The sequence below is a fragment of the Pipistrellus hanaki genome (assembly GCF_964339955.1).
Source record: "Pipistrellus hanaki genome assembly, chromosome: 3".
Lineage (NCBI taxonomy): Eukaryota > Metazoa > Chordata > Mammalia > Chiroptera > Vespertilionidae > Pipistrellus > Pipistrellus hanaki.
The window spans coordinates 153401154-153415067 of record NC_140505.1 but is presented as its reverse complement, the minus strand read 5'-3'; the positions used below and the strand labels follow the sequence as shown (position 1 = coordinate 153415067).

At 37.8% G+C, this 13914-nt stretch overlaps 1 protein-coding gene and 1 pseudogene across 2 annotated transcripts in view; one reads left to right on the top strand and one right to left on the bottom strand.

The window, feature by feature from the left end:
* Positions 1-13914, top strand: part of FGD4 (FYVE, RhoGEF and PH domain containing 4) — a 206620-nt gene that overhangs the window by 50451 nt on the left and 142255 nt on the right. The window lies entirely within an intron of this gene.
* Positions 3567-4007, bottom strand: LOC311618658 (small ribosomal subunit protein eS24-like; annotated as a pseudogene). The gene has a single exon. The product of its transcript is annotated as a small ribosomal subunit protein eS24-like (transcript).

The following is a 13914-nucleotide window of genomic DNA, read 5'->3' as shown; positions in this document are numbered from 1 at the left end:
CTTTATGAGTCTCGCCGAAACCGGTTTGGCTCAGTGGATAGAGCGTCGGTCTGCGGACTGAAATGTCCCAGGTTCGATTCTGGTCAAGGGCATGCACCTTGGTTGCGGGCACATCCCTGGTAGGGGGTGTGCAGGAGGCAGCTGGTCGATGTTTCTCTCTCATTGATGTTTCTAGCTTTCTATCCCTATCCCTTCGTCTCTATAAAAAAAAAAATCAATAAAATATATTTAAAAAAAAAAAAAAAGCTTTATGAGTCTCTACAAAGGGCTATGCAGCCACATCCTAGAGGCCACAGGATTTGATTTTTGCCCTGAGCAATTTCTTATTTTGTGCGTCATTTGCTAAGATACTGAAATGAGGAATAGTTTTATTTGGGAACTTACCAAGTTCGACTCCTTTATGTTTAATTCCTCTAAATTCTGTTTGGAAAGGAACCAAACGGTTTCTTTTTTGTTCATCCCACTACTCCTGTATTTTATCACAGGCAGCTAAGAAAAGCCAGTTGGTACTTTCAACATTCTTCCTGGAATTCTCCTTAGATCCCTGGAACTGGATAACTTTTGACCTTCCACATTACTGCACGCACTGGTGTGTGTGCTAGTTATTCTGCCATACATAATGTCGGTTCCCTTTTTTCAGCCACCATTAGCATTTCTTCACTTTTTCAAATCTTTATTAACAGTCACCTCTGTCTTCTGCCCATCACTGAGATCCAAAGCCAGTACATATTTTGGGTTTTTGTAGCAGTGGGACCCCAATTCTGGTGCCAGATTTTGTTTCAGTAATCTATAGCTGCATAACAAATCGATCCCAACATTATTGGCATAAAAAAACAACAAACATTTATCTTGCTCACAATTTTGAGACTTGGCCAGGGTTTGATAAGGATGGCTCATCTCTGGCCTGTCTGTTGCCAACTGGGACAGCTCGGTTAGGGCTGTAGGGTTTCTTTCCAAGATAGCTCACTTAGACAGCTGGCAAGTTGGTGCTTGCCGACTGTCAGCGGGGATTTTAGCTGAAGTCGTCAGCTGGGACCTTTATTCTCCTTCACGTAGGCTGCTTGAACCTTCTCACAGTACGGCATCTGGATTCAGAAGTTGCCAGGCCCCTTAAAGCGTTAGCCTAGACCTGGCACAATGTCATTTCTGCCCGTTTCTGTTGGACAAACCGTCATAGACCCAGCCCAGATTCTAGGAGGTGGAGAAATAGACCTCCCCTCTTGGGATAGTGACAGAGGATCTGTGACTATCATTAACCCTCTGTAATCAGTTAAGGTTTTTTCCTTTGTGTTGTGTGTGTTTTTACTGATAAGGCACTCTTGGCTAAAGTTAGAATTAGGTGAAAAGTAATTTGTTTATCACTTGAAGAAAGGGTCAAACTCTAGAAGGAGGTTTAAAAGAAAACATATAGACAGAACCTCTCAATATCTGGACATTTTAAATGTTATATTTCACCGGTGGACAGAAGTCATTTTTTATTTTTTATTTTTTATTTTTGGTAGAATTACACTTTTAAATTCCTCATCAATGTAATCATGCTCTTCACCTTTGGTTATGTCAAGATGTCTACGTGACGGGGACATCTGAATGCATAATGTACCTTACTTGGTTTTAGCACTGAACTGTTTATTTTTAGTAAAGGTTGCCTCATACTGTATAATATGTTACTGAGTGCAGAGAAATAGTCCCCTTCCATAGACTCCATTTCTTAAAATACGGACTAAATGCTGTTTAAGAGTTGTGGACAGTGAAAGGCGGGCTCTGTGCACATTGTAGAAATGATTGTGGTAAAGGCAGTGGGCAATAATGGGATGAAAGAATTCCACGGTTTTCTGTCATTTGGAGCTTCTGTGTGCAGCTGTCTCTACTTTGGCACGAGAGGACAAAACAGGTGGCAGCAGGAGTTGCTTCTATTGTTGCTTACTCACCCGGATGGTCTATTAGGTTAGCTCATACATGCTAGTAAATGGCTTTCTGAATTTGTTAAGCACTTATTTTAGTAAATGTGTCCCTATCCAGTGTGATGCTTCATTAAAAAAAAAAAAATCAAATTAATGCTGTATTACAATAAGGATTCAATGGCATTTAAATACATCCTGTAGCTTTAAGATTTGTAGACTCTGACATATATTCAATCTTTGACCTTTAACTTTAGTTCCTGTTTTTAGCTTTGGTTTCATGCTTTTGAGTTTGGTTACTAATATACATTATTATGTGGCACCAATAAGTTGTTCAGTATTGAGGTAATTTGAATATTTTTCTTTCATTTGATTATAAAAAATGTTTTGGGGGCAACACTAGTTTTGCTTACTTGTTTTTAGTTTTACTCTCTCTCATCTGAATAGTTGTTAAGTGTTACTAATAACATACTTCCTCCTTTTCTGTCTGTCTCTCTCTCATTGGTTCTTCTACTTGTGTTTTTCTTCTTTATTTTACTCAGACCCTATTACTGCTAAGTATGTCTGGTGGTGAGACATACTTAGCAGTGAGATTATGGGTAGAGGGGATGTAATGATTATGATACAGGTGTTTGACTTAATATGAGAAGTCCTTCCAGCTTCTTCTTGATTCTCTCCATCCACCGTCAAACTTCCTTGGCATGATATCATTATTAATAGTTTAGAAAATGATGTCCAACTCTCGGTTTTCAGAAATTATCTTCTTTCATCTCTCCACAAATTATAATTCCATTTGCTTTGAGATATCCTCAGTACGTGTTCCTCATCAAGCAATTATTGTGTGAACCAATAAAGCTCCTGGGAGACATAGAGGTGAACAGAAAATGGTCATTATTATTTGCTCTTCAAATACAGTCTTCATATTCTTCTTTCTAAGTCAGATTTGAAAACTGGACCTGTTTTCTGAAAGCTTGGATTGTACACTTATAGAATATTGGGATCGGGGCGAGAATCCTGAGTTATTTTGATCGTCTCAGGCCTTTACAGCTATATTTCATTCATCATCAATAGGACCTTCCTTATTTCAAGGTTTGTACAACCTACTTGCTGCATTATCATTGTTTTGAGCTCCAATTGTTACAGATGTATTCTTGGGTATGTTAAAAAAATTATCCTTTATTTCCCTTGGATAGATATGTAACTTCCTGATTATCTTCTAGGTATTTTTGCAGAATTCTCATTTCTGGGTTAAATAATTTTAATCCCTTTGATTTTTCTCATATCCGACTTGCCTCATAGCTTCAGTAAATTTTCTAAATAGTTAATATTAATACATTTATTATTCAACAGAATTATTTTCCTACTTGACCTTCCTTCTGTAAATAGCTAAGCAGCAAAATTCATAAAGCATTATTTTTTATCACTACTCTTTAAAAATATCATTTATACAGTTATGTAATTACAGTTATATGATTTAGAACCCTAATCTTGCACTGTAACTGCACATGTAATGAACAGATTTGATACATAGAATAAACATAATAATAAAAAAAGGTGAGGAAAATTGTGCTGCGTATAATTGGAAGATATTTTATCCTCCCTTATACTTCTAATCTGCTCTGTTTACTGTTGTTTTTTCACATAGAAGTTTATAGTTTATTAATCCTCTCATGAAAAATCTGCACAACCATCACAGATAAAGTCACCGAAGAATCTTGACTCCTCCTTTTTGCTAGCACCAACATTGGCCTTTGCAGTCCCCCTGACTTTCTTCATCCTGTTCTTGCATTCCTTCCTCTGTTTCCTTGGGGTCTTCTCATATAGGCCATGTCTTAAAAGTCCGTGTTTGGGTTAATTTTTCTTTGCATAATCCAAGGAATCATAAATCATGTCAAAGCCATTTTGTCTTGCCATCACCAAACTGGGTTCTGAATCCAAATACAGAGATGCCATCAGGTGTGGTCTTATACACTTTGGCTAGTTTTTCCTGAATTTCTGTCTTGGATACTGTTGCCTTCTGAGAGTGAAGGGTATCAATGACCATTGGTTTGCACTGAAAAGTCTGTTGGTCAAGAACCTCCTTGTCTGGATGGTTACCATGTCATTCATGATGAAGGTTGATCTTTAAGCAGCTAGGGAGTAAAATTACTGTTTTAATTGTAAAATTTCCTGTGGTGCCCTTTCATTTCTTTGTAAATTATATAAACTGTGTCTTTCATAAAAATATGCTTATTTGCCCTTCCTGGGCATATTTGGATTTATGATACTTTTAACTTTAGTTCAATAAGATAATTTTTACTTTCAAAACTTGTTTGGACTATCACTTTTTATTTCGGTAGTATTTCTAAGCGATTTCTAATTTATTATTTAGGTTGCTTTTAAAGGACATACCCATGAAACCTACAAAGTACTGTTGAAAGTATTTGAAGCTCTAAGTAAATGAAAATATATACATAGTCAACCTATGAACCAGGAGGTCACAGTTCAATTCCTGTCAGGGCATATGCCTGGGTTGCCAGCTCAATCCCCAGTAGCGGGTGTGCAGGAGGCAGTCAATCAATAATTCTCTCTCATCATTGATGTTTCTATCTGTGCCTCTCCTTTCCTCTCTGAAATCAATAAAAAATATTTAAAAAACAGGTGGATGTCCACTCATCACACAATCTGTCAGTCACATGTCTAAGCCTTTATCCCAGAGAAATGAAATCTGCACTAAAATCTGTGTGGGAATGATCATAGCAGTTTTATGTATAAAACTCTAAAACTTCAAACAACCTAATGTTCGTTAACATAATAGATAAAACCAGCTGTGGTACATCCACGCTATGGAATTCGACACAGCCGTAAAAAAGGAACCATGTTATTGATGCATGCCAAGAAGTCTAATCGATCTCAAGGGCATTATGCCCGTTGAAAAAGGCCAACCTCAGAGAGTCACATATGCAGTGCATGGAATAAATGTGTATGAGTGATGTGTGCTTCCACCTGTGCAGCGTTTGTAGGTGACAACATGATATAAATAAAGAATAGATTAGTGGCTGCCAGAAGCTAGGCATGGTGGGGATAAGAGTGCTGGGGATGACTGTAAAGGGACAGCACAAAGGAGTTCTCTGTGGTGATGGGATCGTTGAGTATTGTGATTGAGGTGGTGGTTACACAACTCTAATATATTGTTATTGCTTTCAGAGAGGAAGGGAGAGGGAGAGAGAGAAAGAAACATCAATGATGACAGAGAATCATTGATTGGCTGCCTCCTGCACGCCCTCTACTGGAGATAAAACCCACACCCCAGGCATGTGCCCTTCACCAGAATCGAACCCATGATCCTTCATTCCCTGGGCTGATGCTCTATCCACTGAGGCAACACAACTCTATACAAGAGAAAAAAATGACATAAAACTAAATATACATTGTACCTGTGTCAATTTCCTGGTTTTGATATTATACTGTAGTGATACACTTTGGAGAAAAAAAAAAAAAAAAAACACAGGGGAAACTGGACCTCTTAGTACTATTTTTGCAACTTCCTGTGGCTCTATTTTAAAATAAAGTGTTAAGAATAAAATATATACCCAGACTTTAGGGCTATGCTGCTAGCCACAGGTTGTTTCTAAATTTAAGTAAAATAAAATTATTTTTTGTTCCTTGGTCACACAAGTGCTCGTGTGGCTATCTTATTATATAGCATAAATATAGAATTTTTTCCACTGCAGAAGGGTCAGCTGGCAGTACTGCTAGAGCCTGAGGGGACACTGAGCACCCTCAGCCTGGATGTGAACTGCTGTGCCCCTGGGGCTGACCCTGGCACCATCATGCTGCTGCCACTCTAGTGTTGTGGACATCCAGGCACCACCATCACTCACACACTGACTTCTGATTTACTCCATGCAATGCATTATTAACAAAGAAGGACAAAATAGCCAGACAAAAGCCATTAAAAGGGAAAGACAAAAATTTCAAAGGTCATGCAAGACCTGGGATCACTTGTGAAAACAAAGTGCAGATTAAAAATGATAGAAGTGGGAAAACTTTGTGAGCACCTTGAATTAGCAAGTTTACAGTGTTTGTTTGAATGAAACACATCATTCTCAAAATAGAAAAGACTGCCCTGGAAAAACAGAAGAAACGAGCAAATTAGCCCTAACCAGTTTGGCTCAGTGGATAGAGCATTGGCCTGTGGATTGAAGGGTCCCAGGTTCAATTCTGGTCAAGGGCATGTACCTTGGTTGCGGGTACACACCCTGTAGGAAGTGTGCAAGAGGCAGTTGATCGATGTTTCTAACTCTCTATCCCTCTCCCTTCCTCTCTGTAAAAAATCAATAAAATATATTAAAAAAAGAGAAATGAGCAAATTAGAAACAAGAAAGAGGAAGCTGAGGCTCATATGTGATAAGCATTTAAGAAGTCAAGTGGTGGAGGTAGAAATTGCAGTCAAAATTGGTCAGAATATGATCAGCAGTTACTAATTAAATCTGTGGATCTCTTTCCTAATGCCACAAATTCAAATGGAATGTTATTGCTAATTATGTGAACATGCATTCTTCTTCTGGAATCTATAGACCACCAAAGATGTCATCAAAAAAGCAAAGTCTTTAAAGACTTGACTTTCATTGAGGAAATGACATAAAAATATTTTTGATAAGTTTTTAAAAGAACAGAGGCCGAAACCATTTTGGCTCAGTGGATAGAGCCTGTGGACTGAAAGGACCCAGGTTCGATTCTGGTCAAGGGCATGTACCTTGGTTGTGGGCACATCCCCAGTGGGGGCTGTGCAGGAGGCAGCTGATCGATGTTTCTCTCATCGATGTTTCTAACTCTCTATCTCTCTCCCTTCCTCTCTGTTAAAAAAATCAATAAAATATATTTTAAAAAAGAAAAGAACAGAGTCTTCAGTGCCTCCAGCAGGCAATACCTTCACAATGATTTGAAGGTGTGTTCACAGATTTCACCCCTTGGATAACAGAACAGGAGCTTTTGGAACAAGCTTTGGAAACATACCAACCAGTAAGTACATCTGAAAGTACTTCTGTAATTTCTGTGTAGCCTGACAAGGACAAAGAAGGCCTGTCTGAAACGATAGGGAACTTGTTGAGATGGTAAGAGCAAAGAAAACTGCTCAAGAGCAAGGACTAAATACAAGTAGATCCAAGAAATGACTTATGACATCTTTGTTGTGTGTGCATCCAATATAATAAAAGCCTAGGCTCCGTCATGTCCTTGTGCTACATTGGCACAAGATGGCCATACGCACAGCGGAGGCAAGGCCTCATGGCTGCTCCACACAATAAAGCCTGGGGGGCCCGCGGCTCTGCACAGCACAGAAGAAGGCCAGTCCCATTGTCTCCACTGCCTCCCGCAGAGGAGGTGGGTCTCAGCAGAGGAGGCGAGTCATGGCAGGGGAGGGCAATTGGGAGTGATCAGGATGGCAGGGGAGTAGTTAGGCGAAAATCAGGCTGGCACAGGAGCGGTTAGGAGCCAGCAGTCCCGGATTGTGAGAGGGACCCCAGATTGGAGATGGTGCAGGCCAGGATGAGGGACCGCCCCCAACATGCACAAATTTCATGCACCGGGCCTCTAGTATTTGTAATAAAAATGAAAATAACTATTTTAAAAGTTGGTGGTACTGCTTTAGACATATGCCGAATACTATATGTGCAGGTACCTACACATGTCTTAGTGAACTGCCTTAAATTTATAAATCAAAAGATAATAATATGTATTAAGAAAATTTAAATATTCAATAGAAGAGACCTGGCCAGGTGGCTCAGTTGATTGGAGCCTTGTCTTGTACACCAACATCTCTTCTGTGCGATTCCCAATCAGGGCACATACCTAGATTGCAGGTTTTGTCCCTGGTTGGGAAACATAGAGGAGACAACCAACCAAGTGAAGTTCACATCAATGTCTCTCACATCAATGCCTCTTTCTCTCTCCTTCCTCTGGGAATCAATGAAAAGCATTTTTAATAGAAGAAATTAATTTAACAAGACAATTTTAAAAAGAATCTTAATTTTTGAGGCTATATCCCATATATTTAAAAATATATATGTATATATATTTTTATTGATTTTCAAGAGGAAGGAAGAAATAGAAAAATCAATGATGAGAGAGAATCATTGATCAGCTGTCTCCTGCATGCCCCCTACTAGGGGATTGAGCCCACAACCCAAGCATGTGCCCTGACTGGGAATCAAACTGTGACCTCCTGGTTCATAGTTCAGTGCTCAACCACTGAGCCACGCCAGCTGGGCTAAAATCCCGTATTTTAATCAGAAAAGAAAATGAAACATTTGTTTCATGTTTGAAATAGGAATAAGGTTTTTTCCTTATCTGCCAAGGCCATGCAATTTCTCCCCATAATTGTAATATAGAATCTACAGTATGGGAAATGGGCAACCCATGGTATGGGAAATGAGCAAAATAGAGGGGATGATCAAGTATGAGAAAGAGATAGCAGTAGGAACATACTTTACATATCCCATCCTTTTCTTCTTCTTTTCTGTTTCTTAGTGACCAGCTTACCAATGGCAGCTTACCATTGCAGGGGAAGCGTGGTTTAGCAACCAGACCTTACACCAGAGTTCTATTTTTGGCAAAAAGTGACCTTGAGGAAGTGACACATTTACTCTTCTTGTTCTCATGACCAGTAAGCGAATTAAAATAAAACTGATTATTGCTCGGGCGAAATCTTAAGTTATTCTAAAAATGATCCTATCAAATTAGGTTATGTGTAAAACTATTTGCTTACAAATGAATTACTTACAAAGTTTTGAGGAATTTAGTTATGAAAAGAGTCATATGATATAAAAAGAGGAAGTTTACCAGTTTTAGGTTTTGAATTTGGTGATAAAAGCAAGAAAACTCAGATATAGGTTAAACGTTTTTATTTTTGCATCCCAGCTTAATATTTTTGAGAAAACTTTGGGAGAATAAGCAGACATTTTCCATTTTAGAGAACTGGTTTTGCAGTTAAACAGTCCAGGGTTTGAATTGCAATTCTGCTGTTTACTTCTCTGGCAAAGTTATTTTTAACTTTAGTTCTCAATTTCACCATCTATGTAAATGGAACAAATAATACCACTTTGTTAGGGCTGTTATGGTAAAAGGGCACATAATAAGTTTAGTATACAGGTGTAATGATAGATAACACTATTAATTTTATTGAGATAGGGAATAAAATGATGGTGGTGTTTGGAGAAGATAGCTTTGTTTACTTACTTTTTATGAAGATTTCTTTTTAGCCACATAATTTTTTTGGGGGGGTGGGGAGGGTTACATATCTTTGTAACACTTTGGTCGATATCATGATTCCTAAAGCCATTCTCAGATTTAAACTAAACACCTGTGTGTGACTGATCAAAGTCACTTGATTTAAAGCCAAGAGGAATAAATCTGTTTTTATAAAGTCCAGGAAACCAAAATGTAAGCAGCCAACTAAAAAATAAATTAAAAAGCATTGTCCCTACAGTTATAGTCATGTAACATACGAATGAACAGTGAAAAGATTTATGAAGATATATGAAAATCTACAATGTACAGTGTCAGATAATCAGAAACTCTATTCCCTAAGCATTTTCTTTGCCCACTACACTGCTGCCACGCAGAAAAAAAAGAGGTCAAGAACCACATTAAGACCCTGCCAGTCTGGTGCACTGTAGCAGAGTGGGGCCGTTTGAGTTTTGGCAAAAGTTCACTGGCATGTGGTCAGTTTGAAGTTTCCTGCTGCACCCCCGAGCTGGAGAGGGGGAACCAAAAGTGCTGACATCCTCCTTTGACTTCATCACTCATGCCTGAGCATAGACACCAACGCTTCCGGTGCAAAGCCCGCTCTGACTGCAGAGGACACCCCAGCCCTCTGCAGAGCTGGCTGGGCATGGCGCTTGGATGAATGAAGTTTGGAAGGCGTTAGCACTTATGAGAACATGCCATGTTTCCTTATTGTATCTTTTACTTCGTAGAGATTGGCTTTCAACGCTTCTGATAACTTTCATTTAGAGCAAGCGATGGTTACTCAAGTACTCAAGGCGGGTTACTCACCCTCATGAAAACAGGCTGGATGACAGCATATTTAAGAAAGAGCTAACTTAGAAAGATAACGCCCTTCCTTTCCGAGACGTGGGCCCGACATAATGGCTCCCACAAAGAAGAGTACAAGGGCTGTCCTCTGCCATCAACTAGGTATTGACCCGAGAGCGCACCATCAACAGGTGTATCCATGGAGTGGGTTTCAAGAAGCGTGCCCCTCGGGCACTCGGAGAGATTCAGAAATTTATCATAAAGAAGATGGGAACTCCAGACATATGCATCGACACCGGGCTCAAGCAAGCTGTCTGGGCCAAAGGAGTAAGGAATGCCCCATACTTATCTGGATGCAGTTGTACAGAACATGGAATGAGGATGAAGATTCACCAAACAAGCTCTATTCATTGGTTACCTACGTACCTGTCACCACTTAAAAAAAATCTACAGTTACTGTGGAGAAGAAGGAACTGCTGTATGGCAAATAAAGTTATAAAACTGCCCAAAATATATGTACCTATATTTTATGGAAATTGCACTGAAAAAAAAAACTATCAGAAGATCTAAAATGGCTTGTCCATTAATATCAACATAGCTATGTCTAACCCCTCTCCACCTCAGTTTTCTTACTCATACAATGGGAGGATTTCAAAATTCTAAGACTTGGTGATTTTAGTGTGTGTTTCCCCAAGTAGTGTCTTCCATTCTTCCACTTGTTGGAAGCTACATTAAATGTTTATTTAATTCTACCCATTGAAGTTTCCTCAAGTGCTTTAAGGTAGTCTACTATTGTTAGTTTGTTATTCTTTCAGAAACTCGGTAATTAAAAGAAGTAATATTGCTAAGTTGAACTGAGTCCAGGTTTGATAGTTTGATTTTGACTACAACATTTATATATCACTTAAAAGGAAAATTAGAATTTGGATTATTATATAAATGTTCAGTCCACATGATGATAAACATTTAGGTGTTTTTTTTTTTTTTTTTAAATATATTTTTTATTGATTTTGTACAGAGAGGAAGGGAGAGAGATAGAGAGTTAGAAACATCGATGAGAGAGAGTCATCGATCAGTTGCCTCTTGCACACCCCCTACTGGGGATATGCCCACAACCAAGGTACATGCCTTTGACCAGAATCGAACCCGGGACCCTTCAGTCCCCAAGCCGACGCTCTATCCATTGAGCCAAACTGGTCTCGGCAACATTTAGGTGTTTTGAGAAGTCTATATAATGTGATATACAGACAGTCCTTGGGTTATGTTGGAATCAACATACGTTGCCATCGCCCATTTATTTATAAAAAAAAGTTCCATCATTTTGACGTATGTACATATGTGCTTTATGTTTTTTTATTATTTATTTACCACAATAAAGGTCAGCAATTATCTTAAAAATTTTTTTTTTTTTTTTACTGATTCACTTCATTACTGCTGTGTATGTGCTCCATGTGAGTGATGTAGGTGCTTATGTAGATGGGCTCTTACCTCGAGCACTGTAGGAATGGATCTCCCGTGTAACCCGAGGACCTACTGTATTAACGAAAACCTTTACTTTAACTCGTAAACATGACAATGATGAGAAATTTGCTCATTGGGTGTCTTCTTTAAAATCCTGATATGTTTTCATGAAGTTTTTTGGGATAGCTAGGTGTCTTGGGAAGGAAATAGAAGCCCGCTTGCTTTGGGGGAAATGGAAAGCTTAAACATGGTTTCATTATTTTATTGACTAATCACCATGAAAAAAATAAATCCTAAGATCCTTTAACAGTCCACCCAGTGTGGCTCAGTGTAGACCTATGAACAAGGAGGTCACAGTTTCATTACTGGTCTTGGCACATCACTGGGTTGTAGGCTCAATCCCCAATGCGAGGTGTGCATGATAAGTGATTTTCTCTCATTGTTGATGTTTTATCTCTCTTTTTCTCTCCCTTCCTCTCTGAAATCTCTCTCTCTCTCTCTTTATATATATATATATATATATATATATATATATATATATATATATATATATGTTTATACTATATTAAATATTATATATTATATATGTTTAATATATAATATTTAATATATAATATATGTTTAATATAAACATAAGGGTTAAGTAAATGAGATTGTATTGTTTCTGACATAGTTTTACAGCGTCATATGCACCAACATCCCATACAAAGGTGAAAGCTAATATCCAAACCATTAATATATGGATTCTTCTCTAAAATTCTGTAAAGAACCCCAAGATCTTCATCTGTTACTATTCCCACTGTCATCGAGTGATTACCACCAGCAATGTTTAAGGTATATATATATATACATATATATATGTATATGTATATGTATATGTATGTATATATAAAAAGATCCTTTAACACTAAAATTTTGAAGGATATTTTGTTAAACATCTGAAGGCTGTAACTACCATCAAGTCACCTATAGTTGGCGTCATGCTTCCCATTCCACCACAGTATTCCAGCGCTTTCTCACTACGTTTTGAAATACCTTTGTGGGATTTTGAAATGCATTGCTTGCGTAGTTCCTTGAGGCTCCATCACTGCTAGAAATAAAGTTATGAAACCTAGCTGTGCACTTCCCATTAGTTAGTTCTTTACCTCGTCGAACAGAAGTCGTGTGGGTGTCTGATGCAAAATGCCTATAGATTTTACTCGAAAATCACATATCCAGATAATTCCTCCGCAAGCAGGAAATAATGATTAATCGGAAGAGTAAAAGGCGCTGCTGGATGTTTAAAAGGAATCTCCTATGGGGGGCTGTGAGTATTGTTATTTGCAATTTTCATTTCTGCAATCTCTCCGGTTACCATTTGAAACTTTGAGAATACGAAATATATAATGAGCGGGTGAAATAACTGAAATTTGCCTTTTTGTTTACTACTAAATGATAAGTAATTAGTATCATTACTGAAAAATTATTATGGCTCTTGTTTTGAGTGGTTTTATGTTGTGGTTTTAGCCCGAAGCTGTTCTTTTTCTTAGTTTTATGGCTCATGTACACGCCCTGTGGATTCTTGCACAGCTTCGTTTCCTGACAGTAGAGAGAGTGAGCTGGGCTTTAAGTGCATTTACTGTTAACCTTTCTTACGTGAGACTTTTTACTACAACTTCTCTCCTATTTCTTATTTCTATTTCTTGTTTCTGTTGCTGACATACAAGAGCTCTACTTCAGCCAGTTTTTTAAAACTTATTAATCTCTCAATCACCAATTGTTTGGGAATAAAATCCCCTCTACTTCTAAAACACTAGCAATGTACATCGGTAATGCACAAGTGAGGATTTCTTGAAATTAGAATAGGAAGTCTAGTTGACTTCACTAGATCTTTTTATCATCATGCTTTTACCGGTCTTTTATACGTAACTGAAAAACCATGTTAGGTGAATGTCTTTGTTCAGAAAACTATTTTTAAACAAACTTTTGTTGGGCAGTAAAGAGAAAGAAACTAAACATCCGGTATGACTATTGACAACATTTTGATGTGTGTGTGTGTGTTTTATCTTTGTATATGTTTGTTTTGAAAGTTGTGGTTATATTGTACATGGATTTTTTTTAATCATGCTTTCTTTTTTCCACATAACATTAAATTATTTCATTTTACTAAACATTTAATAGATGAGTGACAGCCAAAGTAGTACTTTATTTTAGTTAGCATGTCCTCTGTTGTTAGACATTTAAAAATTTCAAGATTTTAGATTATAAATAACTGAGAACACCACCATTTTCTTTATTTTTTAATGGATAGTTATACAAAGTTTAATATATTCATATCTTTTACACTTTTTGTCAAAAGTAACTTGTTTTAGTTTATGAAAGAAATTTAATAGGCAATGAAATATTATTCTCTGTGAAGGTAGAGGACAGATGTGTGCACATTTTTTAGAGATTGTTTTTCATGGCTGTTGACCTGGTCTTTTTTATGGCCATTGCAGACTTCTGCACACCTACAAATGGCTCCACATTGGTATTGTCCAGCTTTAGACAGCTCATTTGA